The sequence below is a fragment of the Sapajus apella genome, unplaced genomic scaffold (genome assembly GCF_009761245.1).
Source record: "Sapajus apella isolate SASKATOON/1434 unplaced genomic scaffold, GSC_monkey_1.0 scaffold71, whole genome shotgun sequence".
In the NCBI taxonomy this organism is placed as follows: domain Eukaryota; kingdom Metazoa; phylum Chordata; class Mammalia; order Primates; family Cebidae; genus Sapajus; species Sapajus apella.
In genome coordinates, this window is record NW_022437011.1 from 6991378 (window position 1) to 7014060 (window position 22683).

The 22683-nt window shown below is 42.4% G+C and overlaps 1 protein-coding gene and 1 long non-coding RNA gene across 3 annotated transcripts in view; one reads left to right on the forward strand and one right to left on the reverse strand.

Annotated features, from left to right (window-relative positions):
- SPOCK1 (SPARC (osteonectin), cwcv and kazal like domains proteoglycan 1) overlaps positions 1-22683 on the reverse strand; it is a 522198-nt gene that overhangs the window by 206188 nt on the left and 293327 nt on the right. The window lies entirely within an intron of this gene.
- On the forward strand, positions 1194-20786 carry LOC116531627. Its single transcript, XR_004260495.1, has 3 exons — positions 1194-1278; positions 7920-7924; positions 20776-20786. It is a non-coding gene; the product is annotated as an uncharacterized LOC116531627 (long non-coding RNA).

A 22683-nucleotide genomic window follows, 5' to 3' on the forward strand; every position in this document is an offset into this window, starting at 1 on the left:
CGAACAACTTTCTATTGGAAGAAGCCATCTTGGACTTTCATAGCTACAGAGGAGAAGTCAACGCCCAGCTTCAAGCTTCAAAGGATAGGCTGAACTTCCTGTTAGAAGCTAATGCAGCTGGTGACTTTAAGTTGAAGCCAGTGCTCATTTACTATTCCAGAAATCATAGGGCCCTTAAGAATGATGCTAAATCTACTCTGCCTGTGCTCTAGAAATGGAAAAACAAAGCCCAGGTGATGGCAAATCTGTTTACAGCATGGTTTACTATATATACTAAGCTCACTATTTTAAGGCACCCTACCACTCAGGAAAAAAAAAGATCTTTTTTGAAATATTACTGCTCATTCACAATGTACCTGGTCATTCAAGAGCTCTGATGAAAATACATAGGAGATTAATGTTGTTTTCAGGCCTGCTAATACAACATCCTTTCTGTAGCCCATGGATCAAGAGGTAATTTTGAATTTCAAGTCTTATTATTTATGAAACATATTTCATAAGGCTATAGCTACCATAGATAGTAATTCTTCTGATGGATCTTGGCAAAGTAAACTGAAAACCTTCTGAAAAGGATTCATAATTCTAGATGCCATTTAAGTACATTAGTGATTTGTGGGAGAAAATAAAAATATCAACACTAACAGATATTTGGAAGAAGTCGACTCTAATGCTCATGGATGACTTTTGAGGGGTACAAGACTTCATTATAGGAAGTAACTGCAGATGTGGAGGAAATAGCAAGGTAACTAGAATTAGAAGTGGATCTTGAAGATGTGGCTGAATTACTGTAATTTCTTAATAGAACTTGAACAGATGAGGAATTGCTTCCTATGGATGAGAAAAGAAAGTGGTTTATTGAGATGGAATCTACTCCTAGTGAAGAGGCTGTGAACATTGTTGAAATGACAATAAATAATTTAGAATATTCCATAAACTTAGTTGATAAAACAACAGCTGAGCTTCAGAGGGTTGATTCTAATTTTGAAAGAAGTTCTACTGTGGGTAAAATGCTATGAAACAGCATGGCAAGCTACAGAGATTCTTTTGTGAGAGAGTCAATCAATGTGGCAAACTTCATTTTTGTCTTATTTTTAAAATCTGCCACAGCCACCCCAACGTGTAGCAACCACCAATCTGATCAGTCAGCAGCCATCAACTTTGAAGCAAGACCCTCCACCAGCAAAAAGACAGTGACTCTCTGAAGACTCAGATGATGGTTAGCATTGTTTAGCAATAAAATATTTTTAAATTAAGGTATGTACACTGATTTTTTAAGACGTAATCCTACTGCTTGGGATAGTGTAAATATAACTTTCATATGTACTGGGAAATAAAAAAGGTGTATGACTCGCTTTACTGCAATGTTCACTTTGGTGGAATGGTTTGGAACCAAACCCACAGTATCTCTAAGGTATGCCTATATTCTGCGCTCCCTACACTTTGGAACCTTTGTCATACTGTTCTCCCTTTCCTGAAATGCTTTTCCCATCCTGTCTACCAGGCTTCAGGTCCTTCAGGTCACATGTTACAGTTCAGGGAAGCCTGACAACCACTTGCCTCCTGAGAGGCCCTTTTCATCTGCAGCCTTCCTTCCAGTCTTCCATGAGATTGAGGTCAAGATTGGGCAGGACTGGTGTCTAATCCAGACACTGGCAATGAATACATGTCTATGCATATTTTCTGAGCAAACCAAGAAGAACTCATTTTGAGGTCTGCCTGTTTCAGAGCCTTTGGAAATAAGCCTGTCCCAGACAAGGAGAAGCAAGCTTTGAAAGGCCTTCCTGTCTGTGTCTACCCTTTGCACCTGGGGATACAGAATGTTCCTAGCTGTCTTCTATTCTCTTCTCCATTAATTCTTCTGTCTTGTTTTTCCAGCTAGAAGCTACAGAGGGCCAGAAACGACAGGATATGAGAGGAAGAAGATTCTAACTCTTCTTGGCTGGGATCTTGAGCAAGTTACTTAACCTCTCTGAGTGTTCCTTCTTCTGTAAAATGAGAAACATAAAACATCCCCACACATGGGTTTTATGATGAATAAATAAGTCAACACATAGCTTTCAAAGCCCAGAGTAAGTCCTTGGTTAATAAGTATTTTCTTCTTCATTCTCTTTTTCATAATCTTTGCTAAGCAAACCACAGGATATCATGCCCACTGGTTTTGGAGAAGGCCTGCTGTATGATGGAAATTCTGTTAAGAGTAGGCTCTAAGACACAGCCCATACCCTGGGGCTTAGCTGAGAAGTCTAATGTACTTGGACTTTGAACATATCAACTTTTGTTTGAAATAAGATACGTTTCATCCAGTGCCTCAAAACTTTCACATGAATCATAAATTTCTTTTTTAAAACTGCAATATGTGACCTGTAGTATCAATAGATCAATCATACCCTTCCAAAATACAGATAATTATAGCCTATCAGGTAAAACAGGCTTGGAGCTACTTTTTCATTATAGAAAATGGCACATTCTATGTACCATGTACACCACTGACGGCCTTCACTGCCTTCGGCCAAGAGACATTAATGTGTGGGGAGTAATTTGGGAGGAAACAATATCTAAAGTCTATGAGTCTTAAAACTAAGGTTCTCAGCTCCAGAAAATTCCCCATGTCGGCATGCTGCATTCCAACAAACTCACCATCTGTCTTTATGGAAAAGATACAGGAAAGAGATGATGAAAAAGTAAGTGGTATGAAAAACAAGCTCGGAGAGACTCCTTCCCAGGGCTGTGTGCTGCATGGGGAGATGGAAGGAGGAATGAGTTTCACAGGAGAGCCTCATGCACATGAAAGGCTGGCAAATCAGCATAAACCCAGCTCCCAAGACCTGAAGTCCAACACAGCAGAGTCCAGTGTTATTTGTTAGTCACTCACCAAGAGCAGCCACTGCTAGGTGGGAATAAGGAAAAGCATGTAACTTAGCCTAAGTTAAAAGGATTTTTCCCACTCCCGAGGCTGCCTCCCAAGCATTTGCCTGTGTGGGCTGTGCAGTCCCTCACATGGCCAGGCACAAACAAGGGCATGCATCCTGCACAGCCTCCCACCCAGGGCACTGAAGGGTTGTAAACAAAGGAGAACATGATGTGATTCATACTTTGCAAAGATGACTCAACATCCATCAACAGAAATATGGACAAACAAATCACTGTGTACACATAGACTATGGCCCAGCAGCTAAAGTGAATGAGCTAGAGCTGCATGAACCAACAACATGGAGAAACCTCAAGAATGTGTCAAGGAAAAAAATAGCATATCATTTACATGGCACTTAATACATGTACAATAACAGTATGTAATGTTTACTTACAGATAACAACATAGTAAAAACATACACATGGGCATGAGAAATACCAAATTCAGAATTGTAATTACCTCTATGGAGGCAAGAAGAGAATGAGATCTGAGAGAGGTATGCTACCTGTCTTCACTGACAAATCTCATGTTTTGTTTCTATAAGTAAAAGCTCTGAAGCTGATAGGGCCTTATTAATGCTGGTAGGTAGATACAAAGTTGCATTTTTAAACAGAGGAGCTATAGAGAAGAAAGTATCACTCCGATGTTTGTGTGGCAAAGAGAACAGAGGGGAAGGGGTAAGGGCTAGAAGAAGCACATCAGTCAGGAGTTTGCTACAATTAAGAGGTCCAGGCAAGAAACAGTGACACCAGAGATGGTGAGAAGCAGCGAGACTTGGAATTTGCCTGGGAGGTGATCCAAAGCCTTGGGTATTGATTGGGATGTTAAGAGGAGGTAGAAAGTGATGGGAGGGCGGAAGGCATTCTGATGTCTAGTTCTCTGGCCATGGTAACTGGGTGATGAAGGCCCTGGAGCAGGCAGAAAGCAGTGAAGAAGAAACATCCAGCCATTCCAGCGACAAATCAGAACCAACGACCCCCAGCACCATTCTCTGGTAAATTAAGTGAGACACAGACATCTCCCCAGACCCATTATGGGCAGTCACCATAGGATATCATGAGAATTATAAGTCATGACTGGTGCCCACCCCTGATGAAATATCCCAATTAAAGTAGGGATGGAAAGGGTAGCACTGAAGCCCCAATAATGCTGCCAGCCCTTGCTTCATTCTGCCCTCAAACCTTTAGGTACAACGAGCAGAGAAAAATGCGAGGTCTGGATGGTGTCCATGCATACTTGATAGCTCAGTATAGCTTTGGGGGTGCAAATGACTAAGAAATATGAACAGCGCTTGACTGCCCCTAAGAAGTTACATTAGCGGTAATAACATGGAGGGCCATAGGTACAGGGTGCCAGTAATTTATTTCCCCTTTAAGGATATGTGAGGAAAGTCAGATTTAATAGCGTGGAAATTAGAATGGCTGAGACACAACATGGCAATCATGTACATAACCTATCAAGCTACCCTAGCCCCAGAATGGCCCGGGGTCTTCTCTCCTTCGCCAGAGGCAGCTCTGAAGCCCCCTGCACAGCTTCTCCCCTTCCTCCTATGAAAAAATAATGCACACCTCACTCTGTTGGGCAGAATGGGAAAGGGTTTAATTGCTTATTTAATTCCTGGGCTGCTTGCAGAAGGCAAGTAGAGCCTGGGCCAGCCACTCCAAACAGTATCACCCACAGGTGGAAAAAGAGATGGCTATGATAGCAACTTTTCTTCCTTCATGCTTTGCAGATTCAATAGCTCATCATGAGGGCAAAAAGTAGCATGGTGGCCTTGATCACTTTTGCTAATGAGATATTGACTGTGCCGGGGCCAGGACATTAGTCAAAGAAGTTAAAGAGCGTTTCAGAAAACAGGAACAGCTTGTACAAGGGCACAGGAGTGAGAGAGAACATGTGGCCTATTAGCAGAACGGCAGCAATTCAGTTTCCTGGAAGCAGAGTGGCGGGTGGAAAGTGCCAGGAGCTGAGGGTGGGGGCCAGGCAAGAGCACTGGTCTTCTCTTTCTCAGGATTCAGCCCTGTGTCACCCTATGCTGGGCATGACATGGAAAGCCCTGCCCCCTAGAAGCTGACAGCACACAGCCAAGTCTTCCTACCCTCGTCCCGCATTCTCCTCTTTCCCAGGGACCAGACTCTTGCCCCCTATACAAGGCCCCACCTGATTTCCTTCTAGGAGATCAGTGATCACCCCATGGCTCCACCCTCTACCCCAGAGCCCTCACTGAGCACTCTCCTCTCCAGGTCCATGAGGACTCAGTGAAAGCTCCCATCTGAGCCTCCCATAAGCAGCAGCCCTGAGCCAGTAGCTACACACCCACTTCTGGTCAGAGCCTTTGGATAAAGGATGCCAGCACCATGCAAAACACCACGAAGGACCCTGGTCCTGTCAGACTCCACAGGTTTAATCACATTGAAAACAAAATGCTGAGAGCAGCCACTCTCTCTCTTCAATGTGGTTCTGATTCCCTCCACAACCAACACGTGAGTGAGGGAGAAATAACAGCCAGGCTCCACTCCCTAATTAAATTCGCCACCTGGCAAAGGGGGCATCCATCACTTCTTTTGTTTTCTTCTCACGCTAACAATGTAAAATGACCCTGTTAGACCAAACTAAATAATCTCATTTGGCCTATCCTTTTAATGCCCCTTCACTGAAAGTATAGCCAACATACGTGGACAGGTTTCCAACTCCCTCCACTTGCTTCCGCTTCAACTATTTCTCTTTCGGACTTTTAGGAGCCTCTGCCCATTTAGTGCTTCGGGTTCCAGGGAAGGCTCTCTCTCAGATACTCACCTGCCACTTTGCCTTGATGGGGAGTGGGCAGTTCACCCGAATCTCGCAGACACTTAAGATAATTTCAGGGCTGTGGTTTCGTTTAACATTAATTGTTTTTTGAAGATATCTTAACAAAGCATGCAAGCAGCCATAAAATGAGCTCTGAGATCCAGCTCTGATGTCACTATTGCCTCACTAGGCAGAGGAAGATGTAGGAGTTGGAGCAGTGGATGAAGAATGGCGCTCAGGTATGACAGCCACCCTATTTGGCCACAGGCTACAACAGGCCAGCCTTGAGCTTGGACTGCGGCCAGTGGGCATAGCATGATGTGAGGGTGGCTCACAGCTCCAGATTTGGAAACTTTATGTCAGTCATCATCCAGACTACCTACTCCAAGGCAGGTGACCCAGCCCATGCAGGCTCCTGCAGCAGGAAATGCAAAGACAGGTATGAGTACATGACTGGTTGGCAGCAGCAGGGCAACATCCCTCCAGGGGTGGCTGGAATAGGCTGGCCCAAGCCAGGGATGCAGATGCCAGCACTCTGGATGGCAGTAAATATGCAGAATTGTGTGTATCCCACACATCTCCTAGAGCTACAAAGCGTGGCCCCCAGAGTCACTATGATACCTCACCCTGGGCATGTGGAAGAGAGAGAGAGAAGAGAATAACTCTCTCAGGCCATCCAAGAGCACCAGTCAATCAAATTAGCATCTACCATGTTCCCAGGGCAATGTTAAATGCTGTGAAGGATCTCAAGAATTAGAAGACCCACTTTTGCTACCCATTACCTCAAAGATCATTGCCTCAAGCCCTTCGACATCCCTCACCTACTCTGGGTCCATCTACCTGTCAGCATCTCCAGCACCAGCTCCTTTCTAGTGCAGCCTAAGACTCATGTACAGCAACAATCTCCCAGCTGCAGACCCCAAATCCCAGATCTCCCTGGCTAACCCATTCCCCACATGGCAGCCAGAGAGCACTTTTCAAAACATAAATCTGTCTCCTAGCCCTCTGTATCTGCCTGAAAACCTTTCGGTGGTTTCCCATTGCTGCTAGGATGAGGGCAGTACTCCACAAGGTGCATGGCCCTGAGTCGTCTGGCCTCAGTTGGTCCCTCTGTGACATCTCTCACCAGGCCTTCCCAACTCTCTGCAACTCATCCTATTTCACCCCCTCTCACCTGCTGCCTTCCATCACAGAGTATTTAAACATGCAATACCCCTGGCAGCAATGCTCCTCCTTCTCTGCTTTAACCTATTTAGCTCCTTCAAGTCTCAGCTTGAATGCCACTTCCTCAAAGAAGCATTCCCTGACTGCCTCCAACTATGTCAGATCTTCCTTTCACAAACTTCTGGAGCACTGTGTACCTCTACTTGGCACATACCACTGTTTAAAACTTACATTCACTTACGTGATCATTTGGTTAATGTTTCCTTACTGAACTATAAGCTCCTGGAGGGCAAGAACTGTGCTTGTCTTTATCATCATGAGAACAGTACTCCACAGGGTTCCCCTGCACAATATGAGCTTAGTAAATATTTGTTGAATCAGCAAATCCTGGCAACAAGGGACTTGCAATAGCTGGTCCAGTTTCATGACAGGATCCACATCTAGCTTCAAGAAAATTGATATCCAGCAATGAAAATAACTTAGCCACTCCAGAGAAGTTGAAGAAATCCAGGCAATGAGGTTGACCAAAGTCCCCTGTGGCCTAAAGAGAACAAATGAGGCAGGATACCCATCCAAGGACCATCGCCTTAACCTTGACAACACAATCAGGATCTTACAGTCTTTAGACGACTATGAGAGGCTCAAGGATTCTGTAAGTCTCCAGACTTCATGTAGACATGAATCTCTCCATTCATACAATCAAAACCTGCTCTGGAACTCATATGTGCAGGAACTTCAGGGCTCTGTCACATCAGAACAAGTGACTGTTCTGAGCAAGCTGCTGGCACCTGCTTATTTTGCTCCACTAAAAAGATGTGGCTTAGAAAGCACTCAGAGGAAGACTAAGACACTGTGGGAGGAGATGAGACAGGAGGGAGCCAAACTATGAATTCTGCATTGAAACAGAGCAGAACTGTGAATTCCAGCTCTGCAATGCACTGACTATGTGACCACGGACAAGTCACTGTGCCACTCTGGGTCAGTTTTCCCAGGCGCAACAAGGTCAGGATAAGAATCATAAAATCTACCTGCCAAGGCTGCATGAGGATTAAATAAGATAATGTGTGTGACGTGCCTGCCACAGGATATTCAGATTCTAGTTCCCATTATAAGAGAAAAGTCTTCATACTACTTCTCTAAAAGTATTAACAAGCTTAAAAATCAAATTTGGGAACACATATTCCTTTAAATATTTTTTAAGTTTTTTTTTTTTTTTTTTCCTGATTTATCACAGTAACACATTTTCATTGAGAGGTAATGTGGAATAGGATATAAAAAGCCATTAAACGGGTTCAAATCCAGTTCCACTTCCTAACAGCTGTCTGACCATGGACAAGTTACTTAACTACCAGAGGTCTGTCTCTACACCTACTAAATGGCTATGATAGTATTTCCCAATTTATATCCTAGTTGTGGAAATTAAACAAGCCAATCTATATACAATTCCTGGTACACTGCCTGACACACTGCAAAGACTAAGTAAGTATTATTACAATCATCATCCTCACTGTGATTGGTAAAATGTTTTTAAAGTCAGAATGATACAAAAATAAGAAGGGTAAATAATTTGTAATATTACCCCCTCCATAAACATATGAGTTCTTTTTTCTTATATTCATATCAATATTTTTCTGTTATGAAATTGGGATCATACATACAAACTATGTCATAGTCTGACCTTTTCACTTTTTTATGCCATAGCTGTTCTTTAAAAACAAATGTTAAAAAAGTTTCACATATTCTATTCTATAATAGTGCCAAAATTAATCCATCATAATGGTTCATCAACAAATGTTTCATTAAAAGTTGGTTTTATAAATAATGTGGCAATGAATGAATTTCTGCATATGTCCTTTTCCTAATTTCATTTCCTTAGAAGAGACTCTGAAAGGGCATATGCATTTTCTAAAAAATTCTCAATATATGGCTAATTGCTTTCCAGAATTTATACTTCTATGCTTTCTAGCATAGTGCTTGCCATATTGAGTGGCTGGATAAACAGCTGTCAAAAAGAGAAAGGAAAGTACTATCTCTTCAAAAAATACTGGCCAATAACAGACAGATTGCATCTTGTTTCATTTTTCACTTCTCTGAATGCTAATGAAGTTATGCTTTTTTCATGCTAATTGTTTATTTATAGTCTATGAAATGTTTTGCTCATCTCTTTGTCTATCTAGTAAGATTTTAATACTTTTATTAATTTGTAAATGCTTTTTATATATCATGGCTAGCATCTCCTTGACTTATTTGTGGCAATATTTTTATTATTTTGTGTGTCATTTTATTTTTGTCATTTTCATTTTTACTGTCATTTTTAATTTTACTGTATCCAAAACTTCTTGTTTTAAGAACTGTTGTTTTTATGGTTAGATAAAAACTCAATCATGTCTTCTGTTACATGTTCTAATTTTTTATATATATAACTCTTCTACTAAACAACTGAATAAATGTATTTTAGTGGGTAGCATTGAATGCTGCCTTAAAGCATTTGCAAAATCTACCTTAAAGTATCTGCAAAATCTCCCAGCACCATCTGTAGAATAATCCTTTATGTGATGCTTCCATTACCATTCGTCAAAGACCTACCAAAGACTATCAGGATTTACTTCTGACATGTGGATTCTAGTTCGCTGTTCTGTCCATTAACTTTTTCACCATTTACTGAGCTTTTAAAGGGGAAAAAGTTCATCTTCCTCAGAGCCCGAGTCAGTGGATCCCATCACATTGTGACCCAGGAGAACACAGGGTGCTGCCACCTTATTGCAGATGACAGCCACCTGTCACAGAATCAGCCCGCACGTTGATACAATGACCCCTGTGTTCAGAAGAACAAGGCATCAGTCTGACACATGCCTCCAATATCATCAATACCATTCAGGCCAGCAATGACCCTCCCTTACCTCATGGATTCCCTTCTCAGCTGTGGTTTCTTTTCTCTGCAAAGGTTCTCTTAAGTTCAGTCTGTTCAGAAAAGAGCCTCCTGGTTGCATGAGTCACGACAGACCTAGTTTGTTGAGCACAAAGTTGCCCAGGATGGTGCTCAGCTCTCTGTGATCACTACTGAAACCTCATGAGCTCTGAGTCCTTGATTTCCCTGACCCTCAGCCGCATTAAACCCCAATGATCTCTTCCTCTTCCTTCAACATTTATTTTGCTTCTCGGACACCATATTCTCATGTGTTTCCTCCACCTTTCCAGCAATTTCCTCTCAGCTTCTTCTACTACTGTCTCTTCATTTTCCCAACTTCTGAATGTCACAGAGCCCAGTTCTTAGTCAACAGTCCCCTGCTTCTCTGCCTAAGTAATGCATCCCATTGTCATGGTGCTAAATACCAACTACAGGCTGATGACTCCCAAAGCTTTTACATTCCCAACCTGAGTCCCTACCCTGACATTCGGACCAACAGACTCAACCATCAACACAGGAGATTCTACAAGTCCTGAAGGGAATGTCCATCCTTCCCTGAAAACCAGTACCTCCTGCTGCCAACTCCCTGAAGACTCCATCAGCAAACTCACCAAAACATATCCAGAACTCAGCAGTATCTTCTCGCATCTGGCACCACCACCCGATCGCAAGCCCCTAGCAACCCGAGCCTGCGCTAGGGCAGCAGCCAGCAGACTCTAAGTGATCACCCTGCTTCTTCCATTTAGTTTGTGATCCCATCATATCACTCAACGTGAAGAGTCCTCCTGTCTTAGTTATGGCCCCATGGCTTCTCTGTTCTCATTGCTGAATATTCTCGTCCCCCTCCACCAGATGTCCCTGTGGTTCCTCAGACACACCACATGCACCCTTTTGGCTCTCCGGACCAGCTGCTTCCCTCTCCCCACTGTCCCTGCCTCCTTCACTTCATCTGGTCTTTGCTCACTGGCAGCTTCTCAGTAAGGCCTTTCCCTGGCCCCATCTGAAATATCAAACCTCCTAAAATGAATAAAAAATAAAATGTCAACTCCTCACATTATACCCCCACTTCCTTGCCTTACTTTCTCCTTGGCACTTACACTACCAGACTCCGTGTTTTACTGATTTAGCCTGATTGCTGGCCGTCTCCCACACCAGCATCTACGCTCCAGAAAGGCAGGCATTCCTGTCTATTTACTGTTGTATCTGCAGTGCTAGAACAGTGCTTGGCACATAATAGGTACTGACTATTCATTCAGTGAATGGGAGTAAATAGATGAATTTAGAAATTCAAATCCCTCTTTTAAAATTTATTTTTATTCTTTTTTTTAATCTTATTTTAAGTTCTGGGATACATGTGCTGAACTCGCAGGTTTGTTACATAGGTATACACGTGCCATGGTGGTTTGCTGCACCTATCAACCTACCATCTAGGTTTTAAGCCCCACATTCATTAGGTATTTGTTGGAATCCCTCTTTTACAAACATGGAAACTGAGGCTTTGAGTAGTTTAAAGACCTCCTGAGGTTGGAACTGGAACCCACAGCTGATTCTAGAATGAGACTTCTGTTTATGACACTGTGAGTATGAATTGAAAAGTTGGGCCAGTGACGCTGTGAATAGACAGAACCTGGATCTATTTAGCAAAGCCCCACTCTGTTTTACAGCACAGCTGTGGAGTTGTCCACTGGCATCTTTAGAATGTAGTGTTCTTCCTGGGTAAAGAAAACAACAACAACAAAAAGAAACAATCCTGACATCAAGGCAACTGTCCTGTTGAGTTGCCCTAGGAAGGGAAAGGAATCAGCAAGACAATGTCTCACACTGAGTGAAGGATCTGATTGACAGAAAAGGAGAGGAATTAATTCATCAGAACAAAAGAGACCAGAAGGGCTGGACCAGCAGAGAAGCATCCTGCACATCTAGGGGCTCCACGGATGGAATGTTGATTACAAAACAAAACAGTCCTAATAAGGTTACAGCTGACCATGAATCCGCTACAAAACTCTGGAACAATGTTAGGATTTTAATAAGCATCCCCCAAAGACCATTCAGTCAATTTCACAAATACCCATTCTCATCATTTAATTCTAGTTGGGGAGAAGGACTGCCCTACCTACCTGATTCCAAATTAATAATGTGCTTCACTCCTGTTATGCTTCAGAAACAAAGCCACTGTAACATTTCCAGCTGTTTGGGGGAGAATTTTAATATTCTCACTGCTAATATAAACAGAACCTTATTAACTAAGTCCCAGAGATGCCCCATTTGGGATGTAATCCAAGCCCTGGTACCAACGCCAGTGTTAACATTTGAAAATACTTCATGTTTCTACTTCGTTTGAACAATTAAGGCAATAAAAGCTTTCCCCTAGAAAAATGGAAAGAAAAAACAAAGATAATTTTGCACCACGTTGAGAAAGGCTGCTTAATCCCAGTTTGGATAAAGGCTGCAGTAAACGGTATACACTGATCTTCATCATTTTCATACCAATACTCTGTCAACTCTGAAGAGGCTATACTAAAAATATACCCAGCTCTATTCCATGGATGGGAAAATAAAAGGAGACAACAACACACATACAACTTAAACACACACTGAAATTGCATCCCAGCAAGCCACACAACTCTCAATCCCACCGAAGCCCAGATGTGGTACTGCTACAAAGGCTCCTGGCCCACTCACTTTGCAGACTATGCGTGAATACTCCAACCTACAGGGACACTCAAGGCTGCTAAGGAACAATACGTGGCCATCCATCTGAGGCAGAGTATGGGCTTTGCATCATTGGAGGCAATCATTTCCCAATCATACTGATCCCATTTTTATGACTCAGCCTCTAGGGACAACCCAGACTCACAGAGCTGTAGCAAACCCTCACCACTTCCAATCCCAATGCAGGAATAAAAGATGGAAAAAAAAAAAAAAAAAAAAGGAGAACCTTAAAGAAAGAAGTCCTTAAGGTTCTTAAGTTTCTTTAAGAAAGGTATGGTTTGTCTACTTGTTCAAAATCTGAACAAAACACTTGCTTGTGAATATACTGCTAATATATAATTAAGTTTTTAAATGTTTTTCTAGTGTTAGAAATAGAAATCCAGAAGGTTTCATGCAACATGACAAACCAGAGAAGCCAGACTAATGATCAGGACAAGCTGGTATTTTGCTCCATTTGAGGCCTGGTTCAATCCATCCTGATACAGCTGTATGCAAGAATGTGCATACACAAACACACATGACATCAATTTCTTGGTGTTCCCAGCAAGTATAAATGCCTCCAGGAGAACCAGTGAGTAAAAACTGTGTTGAATAGCATTTAGAGGCTTTGAGTTTAAAAGTCATTTCCTCAGTTTATAAATGAATTAGTTAGGTGTTCACAAGCTGAAACGTCTCCTTCATTTGAGGAACTCTGATTTGAAAAGGAAAATAACAGCAAAGCATTCTTTTCCTGGAATTAAAAATCAGGTCACAGTAAACTCAAAAATAACTTTGTAAAGGCTAAGGATGGGAATAGAAGAGTTCTTCTATAAATAATCACTAGCATCCATATTCATTGTGAGCCTTTTAAACTCACTGGACAAGTAGCTTCATAAAAGCTACAGCTGATCTGAATATGTTGCTTTAAGAACATCATACATATTCACGTCCTTGATGCATTCTAATCAACAAATCAAAGCACTCGACTAATTAAACGTTGATTGCTTGTTGCACAAAGGTGAAAGTCAACCTTCCTAGCCAAGGTTTGAGTTATTCTAAGAAATGATGATAGTTCAGTTTTTTCAAGCCATTTTATGCTTAATGAGTACATTACCCTTAATGAAACTTCATTTAGGCTAATGATTACCTTGGTTTACCAAGTAACTAACTGATGACAGTCTGTCTTTGAATGCCCTAAATGTGGTAACTGACACCATGGGCATGGGTGATAAATTTCAAACACTTTTCTGGGCCTGCCCATTGGCAGTCAACAGATGATCTAGTGTGTCCCAGCCCCTAGGTGACGAGCTCAGCCTCATCATCAAGGGAAAAGTGGCACCTGCTGTGAGATCTTCACTGTTAAGGTTCAGGAGAGCTTCAGCATCACCACCCATGTGTGATAAGAACATTTCCCCAAATCAGGGTGGCAAGGCTAAAGGCACATCACTCATCTCATGCAGTGGAAAGGGCGATGAATGGCTCCGAGCCTGAGCATCTTATCATTGACTCCCTGGGGAAGTCCCAGGGAGCTGCTTCTAATTACTGATGTTCACTGTATGATTTCCTTATCATTACTGCTATTTACACTTTTTTCCTTAGGATGGCATTACCATGTTTACCTGAAGGGTAATGTGTGCTTTACTAAATGAGAAAATCATTTTCTCTCTATAATCCTTGAGAACTTGGCACACAGGGCTGCGTAAATGAATTTAAAGTATCTCACCAAGTCATCAACAGAAGTTATTTACTTTACCTGGCTTACAACTTTTTGATTTACAGGGTGCTTTCTAATGTTGCACATGTAAACAAGAAACTGCTTAGATGGGAGGCAATGTCACCCTTGTATAACTGTCTCTCCTTCATATATTAATCAGCCTGATTGGAGGACATTATGGAAAATCCCTCTTAAGTAATGTGGATTAGCAATGTAGATGTGCTGCCACTTCCAAAGGAAGGGGAAAAGTTAAATTCTCCCTAAACACGGAATGCTGGCAACACACAGAGTAACTCTGGCTAGTGGATAAGCGCTTGGGCTCTAGACTCTGGCAGATCTGGATTTGTCCTGTATTCTGCATTTGCCTGGTGGCCTTGGGCTGGTTACTCAACCAACTCTAGCCTGTTTTACTCCTCTGTAAAGTGGAAATAACGACTCCTAACTCTTGGTTTGTTATGAGGGGCATCAATTTTAATATCATGCCTACAAAGTCTTTAGCACTGGCTTGATCAGCGTTACATGCTAATATTTTTTATTTTATTCCGAATATTTGCAGTGATGTTCAGCCAGTAGCACAACAGCTTGCAAAACAGCAGAGAGTTTTGTAAATCTGATGGAACAACACCGAAAGTGCTTCAGGCGTCCCCACTCTGTGTCTGGGAGAGTGCACTGTCTCAGTGGAAATGATCCAGCTCTGATGGGAAACTGAGGCATTAGATTGGCTTGAGGGAATCAAGTTGGTTTCCAGGACCCTTCAATAAATGGCACCATCCCCCACCTGACAGTCAAAGTACAAATCTAAGAGCTATCCTTAATTTCACCTTGTTTCCCTCCTTCCCTTTGTTCAGCCCATCACCCTGTACGATAGATTCCACATCTAAAACATACCCCCAAGCCTCCCTGCCTCTCTTGCACTTCTAGCACTTGCCCCTAGGCTATCATCCATTCACCTGCAACATTACAAGCAGCTTGTAACCGACCTCTCCACTTCCAACCCCACCAAGTGCAGTCTCCATCTAACAGCCAGATAGACTTGTCTGCTTCAAACCCTTGAGCATCTTCCTCCTGCCTTTGGAATAAAGCCCATATCCCAATTGACCTCTGCTGATCCCTGCGATCTCATATCCCACTCTTTTCCCCTCACTCGATACACCCTAGAAGCACTCACCTCTGTTCCGTCCTCAAGGCCATGTGCAAGTTGTTTCATCTGCATGAAGGGCCAACACCACCACCCTTTGCTTGGCTGGCTCCCTCTCTGTCATCAAGATAGAGCTAAAAGATTTTCTCTTAAGAAGTGATAATCCCAATGACTCCAGAGAAGATGGCTTATTTCCTATCACCGTACCCCATTTGTTTCTTTACAAGTTTACTGAAGTTCATGCTCCTTTTGCTTGTTTACCTGTTGATTTCCCCACTAGACTATAGGCTTCACAAGAGCAAGTTCATTCACTGCCATGTTGTCACTACATAGCACAGAATTTGGCATAGTACTTGGTAAGAATGAATTATTCAAGTGCTATCAAGGAATAAAGTGAGATGTGGATGTTTCTCTACATGGTTTCAGAATAAAAAGAAAAGCCATGAATGGGAAGTATGAGGCAGCCAATTGCATGTTAGTGAAAGGAAGCTGTTATGCACTGTAAAGAGCTGTCTGCCCTGTGGGTCATGAGATTCCCAGGCCTGAGAGCATTCAAGCAGGGACAAGTCAACAGTTTACAAGAAATGAATGACTGGACTACACAACCTGGTAGGTTGCTTTCACCCTATGACTCCATGAGATGAAAAAGGCTCTGCTCTTGGCAGTGATGAAATGCCCAGGTGGGGTGGCAGGAAAGGAGACACTAGAACTATGCACTTGGGAGGCAGTGGCTCTCCCTGCTGCTGCTGTGATTCCAAGTGTCCCTGTGTCCTCAGATCCTGAAACATGCCTCTTGGACTTAGTTTTAGAGAAGATGCATGATCAAGTCACAGCCATCACTGAAGGTCAAGCAACAAACGGACCGAGGAGCATCTCTGAGAGCCTGAGCTGGTCACTGGGGAGAGAAACAGTAGAATAAAAGAAAAAAGGAACAACTGAGTTTTGCATAGCACTTACATGTGCTCGGCACAGTTCCAGGCACTCTGTATAAATTAATTCATCTAGTCCTCAGCAAAGCCCTACCAGAAAGGCACTATCATTGCCGCCACTGAATGGATGAGAACATTTAGACACAGAGAGGTCAACATACAATGCCCAAGGTCAAGCATCTACAAGCAGCAAAGCCAGGGTGAGAAGCCAGGCAGGCAGACCAGAAAACACACTCGTAACACTCACACTACCCTGAAGCACAAGAACTCAGAAGTCAGATTCAATATGTATCATTCTTTTCAATTCCTCTACAAGAACCATTAGTTGTACTCAAAAACCTACTTAACATCCTTGTTCAGGCTGCCACACTGGGCTGGAGTCCAAGAAGTCAATAATAACCCCTAAGTGGAAACACACTTGAGGTTACGTTAAAGAAAAGGGCTTCTGAGAGTGTGCAAACACAAAGCCACAAAGTGGCCTGAGAATTCCCTCCAAGCCTCTGGAGCTTCCTGTCCCAAGGCCATGCTGGCCTCCTAGGCCACCCACGCTGGGTTCACCTGCCTGTTTCTACACAGCCTACCAAACACAGAAAGAGAAATGAAAGAGTCCTTAGCATATGAAAAAGCCAACAAGGTGAAATTATTTTAGAAGGGTTCACGACTGAGTGGGAGAAGGCTGGGCCATGACTCTGTGCAGCTTACCACCAGGGGCACAAGCAGCAAGGGACTTGCCCCACTGTGTGTCCGTTTCTTCACTTGTAACAACCAACTGCTCTTTGCCCCAACCAAAAGCCCTTCTGGGAGGTATCAGTAGGTGTATTTAGAAAATGCTAATTATAATCCTACAGATTAAAGTTACTTTTAATATGTTACAACTGGCATATTTAATTTAAATGGAGAAACTTCACACGAATATCATCAAAGCTGACATTTATTAAGCATTATCTACATTCCAGGCAACATCTCATGCAATGCATTTGGGTTGCTTGATTTAATCCTCAAATGCTCCACAAAGATAGGACAGGTATCAGGCCCATTTTACAGTCAAGGAAACTGAGAACCAGAGAGATTTAAAGTCTTGTCAAAGGGACGTGACGATGATGAATCAGCCAGGTGATTCCAGAGGCCACATGCTGAACCACAGAGGCACCAGCCTGTGAAGAATATGAGAGTAGGCGTGCTTGCCCCTGAATATGTATATAAATACACCTATACATAAAAGTGCAGTCCTCGATCCTGAGGAACATAAATTCCCCAAGTTCCAGTCTCAGGTCTCCAGAAGTTCTTCTTGCCCAGGTCCTTTGGAATCCAGGTAGGGAACCCCAAGTGACCTGTTTCATGAGTTCCTTCCATGCCTGTCACTGGCCAGCAGCGCTATCACTCTGCCAGGGTCACTGACAACCCCAGCTGCCCAGAATGAGCACCTGCAGGCCTGGAGCAGGCCCACCAGCAAGGAGTCTTTCCAGTGGGGTGCTGTTCTAAGTTGGAACCAACACACCAACACCTGCATTCTCTTGATGTAGTATTATGTAGTAGGAGAGATGGTGAATAAATGATTTACAGGTGCACATATATTTCCTCCATGAATTTTTTCAATCAAACTTTTTCTAACTACAGGAAGAGGATAGGCTTTGGTTGCAACACTGCTCTGGGTTTGCATATGCTTTACCTGCAGGTAACAATAGGTCCCCTGGGTTGCCTCCTCTGCCAGTGTGAGATGGTAAATGGAGGCACCACTGTGGACAGACTTAATAGGGCCCTGTAGCAGGAACAGAGACAGTGGAGGAGGTGGTGATAGGACTCAGGGACAAAAGACAGGGGTCATGGACCAATATTTACTGAGCACATGTGATGTGCTGGGCCCTGTGCTAGATGCTTCCGGGGTGCTATAGGGTTAAATAAGAGGATCCATGTAAAGGCTCAGCCTGAGGCCTGCTCTGCTCATGCTCCGTCGATACTAACCATAGTTCCTGTGATTTACTATTGTCTTTGAGTATAATTTTTAATTATTATCATACCCTATGAGTCCACAATCCTACATGGTTTATAATCAGAGCACGGCTCATTCATTTATCAACTTAAAAATAAGAAATCTCATCCTTTACTATCCCTGGAAGGCATTTTAAAAGGTTCTAAACATACAATCCCCAGGAACATTAATCAAAATCCCTCCCTCTCCCATTCATCTCTCTCACACCCACAAAAGAGCCAGCCTAACTATGTGCACTCCCAAAATAATCCCAATTTAAATATCCTTTTTCCTTTGTCCCTAATTGTTTTGACTGGCTTAACCCCTCTCCCAACCAGAAAAACATCTTTTTTCTACTTGTGTGGAAAAAGAGAAAAAATCAAAAAGAGGCTGACAATTACAGGATTCTCTTTGTTGGCTGGCAGAACAGGGAGCTCTGTGGATATGCCCATATCAATAACTTTTGACCTGCCCCAGAATTATTATAATATGGATGACTGTGTGAACTTGAGGATGTTGTCCTCATTTTTAGAGATTAGGAGGTATTAAGAAACATACAACTCATAGGAGAAAGACTGAATTCTGCTTCCCTAAAGAGTCCATGCCATCCAAAACACCGTTTCATATCTGAAATTCAGTGAACTGGATGAAGAAAATGTGGTACATATACACCATGAAATACTACACAGCCGTTAAAAAAGAATGAAATCACATATTTTGCAGCAACAAGGATGCAGCTGGAAGCCATTATCCTAAGCAAATTAATGCAGGAAGAGAAAACCAAATACTGTATGTTCTCACTTATAAGTGGATGCTGAACAGTGGGCACTCATGGATACAAAGATGGCACAATAGACAGTGGAGACTGATACAGGTGAAAGGGAGGAAATGGGACAATGACTCATAAACAAACTGTTGGATACTATGCTCAGTACCTGGGTGATGGGATCAGGTGTACCCCAGACCTCAGCATTACACATTACACCCAGGTAACAAACCTGCACATGTAGTCCCTGAATCTAAAAGTTGAAATTATTTAAAACATAATAATAAAACTAAGCAGAATTCCAGTTTTATGGAGTAAAGGAAGGAGCACAGGATGTGGAGTGAGCGCTGTCTGACTGTAAAACCCAGTTTCATTCCTTCCTGATGAAACAATCATCCATCAGCAAGTCTCCTAGTCTCTTTTGACCTCCATTTCCTCATTTGTAGAACCGGGATAATAAGTGCTTGTTTTATAGAAATGTTGTAAGAATTCAAAGAACACACTCAATAAATGTTATTTCCACCCTTCAACCTAATGAGACATCTTTAAAAAAAAAAAAAAAAAGTTCTATATGTAGTTTCTTGAATGCGGCAGCAATAATCTTTTTCCTTTTCAATATCAAATTCCACACCATGGTAGGAATTACTCACAAAGAGTGTTTTTACCATTTCCTATCTCCAAAATATATTTTCTGTTGGGTAATTCAAAGCTATAAAGGCTGCCAAAACCCTAAATAACCAGGCCACGTCAGAGCCAGCATTGCATGACCTGCATGCTATAAATGAATTGCTTCTAAGCACAAGTAGATGTGGAGGTAGTTTGATTTTGCTCTGATATGACTCAAACTAATAGAAACACTGTAAATATCCTTCCCTAAGTTGGAAGCAGGCAACATTACCATTAGCAGTAAATGTGAAACCATTTCCATAATAATTTGTTGAGCCAAGAACCTAGAGAGTGGCTTCCGTGACAGATGAGAAGTCACTGGGCCTGATTGAATCAGACTAACCACATATTGCTTGACTGTACTCTGCCTCCATTATGAGCCCCCTGAGAATTCAGTCTCAGTGTCAGTCAAATCAGAACAAAACAAGAACCCAACCCTTTAGCCTAAGAATGGCCAGGAAAGTTATGTCATATTAGAAGGTAGAAAATTGATTCATACAGTTAATTAGCATGTGGTTCCTGGGATCAAGTTTTAAAAGAGGCACACAGCACACTTGCTATACAAATATAAAACCACGGGAAATGCTGAGAAATATAAACTTTCTCAAATACCAAAGGTAATAAATCCATATTTATGCTCTTGGGCATTAAGACTCAAGTACTTTCAGTGCTCTCAATGGTCCACTATAAACTTTCCAAACTTGTGTATTTGCCAGAACAACTAGATTTGATATTGATTTTTTGTTACAAAGCCAGGAACTGCAAGATCTTGGGACCAAATATAAGATCCAGAGTACTCCCTTCTTCTCCTTGCATTTCCAATTCTATAAGATTTGAGGGTAACACTTCGCCCTGTTATACACAGGACGACTGAGCAAAGTGATGAGGAAATGTCAGTTGTATAATATCAGCTAAATGAGTTTCAGTTTCATTCCATGCTCTGTCAGCTTCCCTTCTTCTTACACACCCTCCCTCTTCCACAGAACAGGCAAAAGAAACCGGACCAAGTTTTGTGTGAATTCATCTCAAAGAAACACTGAAAATGCCATCTAGAGAAGCAGGGAACTTCCTTGCTTTCTTAATACTTCCCAGACTAGAACTGGATATATTACTTAACTAGGGAACCCTTAAGGCAATATCACGTCTTTGGAGAACTAAGAATGAATACACAAAAACATGTGCACTTGTTTTTGAAATGCTTTAGAATAGTCAGTTTTAAGAGTCATTTCATTCCATTATTTAAAAGCCTCCTACCCATCCTTTTTATTAACTCAAGAAGGTTCAGGAGAGACATAATAACAGGCACATTTTTAATATAGGTCAGATGCATGGTCTGGGACTAGGAGGCATCTGGAGAGGTGAAGGTGAGCCTTTACCAGTATATCATCATTGTGAATCCCAGAGCTGTCATTCTCTAGATAACCCAGTCACCAGGCAAGGCACACAGGTGCAGCTGGGATGGAGGGGAAGGTTTGCCCAATGCTCCACTGCACAGTCTCGTCTTCTAATTGTTACTTGTATTCTCCATAGTACAGCTTTATGCCAGTTAGGGAAGAGAGATATCTAGACCCAAAATTGTCAATAAACTTGGTCGCATGACATCACTGGAGTCTGTGGGCTTAATTCTAAGGTTGTTCATTCCCCCAGTACTCTGCCCAAAAGCCAATCAGCTATAATTCTTTATCTGTAATGAGTCAAAACAATATGGAAACACAGTTGTCATTCTTAGCAGCCAACAAACCAGCCGCAGGAAGATGAGCTGGGGTCAAAACTCAGCCCTTCGTATACCTGATGCCCACAGAGAAAAACGACTGAGAATGATGGTTCTAGGAAAAACCTCCAAAGCCTCCATCTAATGCTGTTTCTTTGAAGGTGAAGAAACAGAGGTCCAGGGATGTAAAGGAATTCAGTCCCACCCTTTAGACCCTATTATCCTGAATCCCACTGGAGCACAGGAGTTAAGAACAGGATCTTCAGAGTCAAATAGATCTCAGATTTCTATCGCAGCTACTCACTAACTGTGTGACCTTGAGCAAGTCTTTAAGCACCTGTGAGGCTCAGGTCCTACAACTACGAAATACAGGGCACCTGCCTCAATAGGGATGTTGCTAAGTGTCATATCGTGATATAAGAAGTTCATATTTGGTGTCTGCCCCTGGTTTCTGAGACAAAGCTCCTAAAACTCTTATAGATAAGGGTATACAAAGATTTTATAAATATAGAATTTTTTGTTCTAATACTTGGTCTTTGACCCTGGCTCCTAGCACACAGTTCCTAAAACCCTTGGAATCTCTGGAGTGAGGAGTGCCTTTTGTATGCTAATGAGTTGACTGGCAGTTGGGGGGCCCCTAGACAGCTTCAAGATGGGGACTGGTCACCAAAATGACCAAGGTATGAACAGAGGGTTGGAACATTCAGTCCCACCCCAACTTCCGGGCTGGGGAGAAGGGCTGCAGGTTGAGTTGATGACCAATAGCCAATGTAATCAATCACACCTATGTAATGAAGCTTCCATAAAACCCACAAAAGCAGGGTTCAGAGAACTTTTGGACTGTTGAACACAAAAGGGTAGTGTTCCCCAAAAGGACATGGCTGTTCTGCCTTCTTCATCACCCCTCGTCCTATGCATCTCCTGACCTGGCTGTTCATCTATGCCCTTTGTAATCTCCTGTATAATAAATGGGTAATGAGAGTAAAGTGGTTCCCTGAGTTCCATGAGCAGGTCTAGCAAATTAATCAAAGCTGAGAAGAGGTTATGGGAACCCCAATTTATAGCCAATTAGTCAGAAACACAGGTCACAACCTGGGGCTTATGACTGGCATCCAAAGTGGGGGGTCCTTCTTGTGGAGTGAACCCTTAACCTGTGGGATCCGATGGCAACTCCTGGTAGACAGTGTCAGAATTAAGTTAAACTGTAAGACATCCACTTAGTGTCTGCTGGAGAATCAGGTATTGGTGTGGAGAAATCCTTACATATTGTGGTGACTAGAGGTGAAGTATTCTGTATTGAGTATGTTGAGTGTGTCAGAGGAGAGAGAA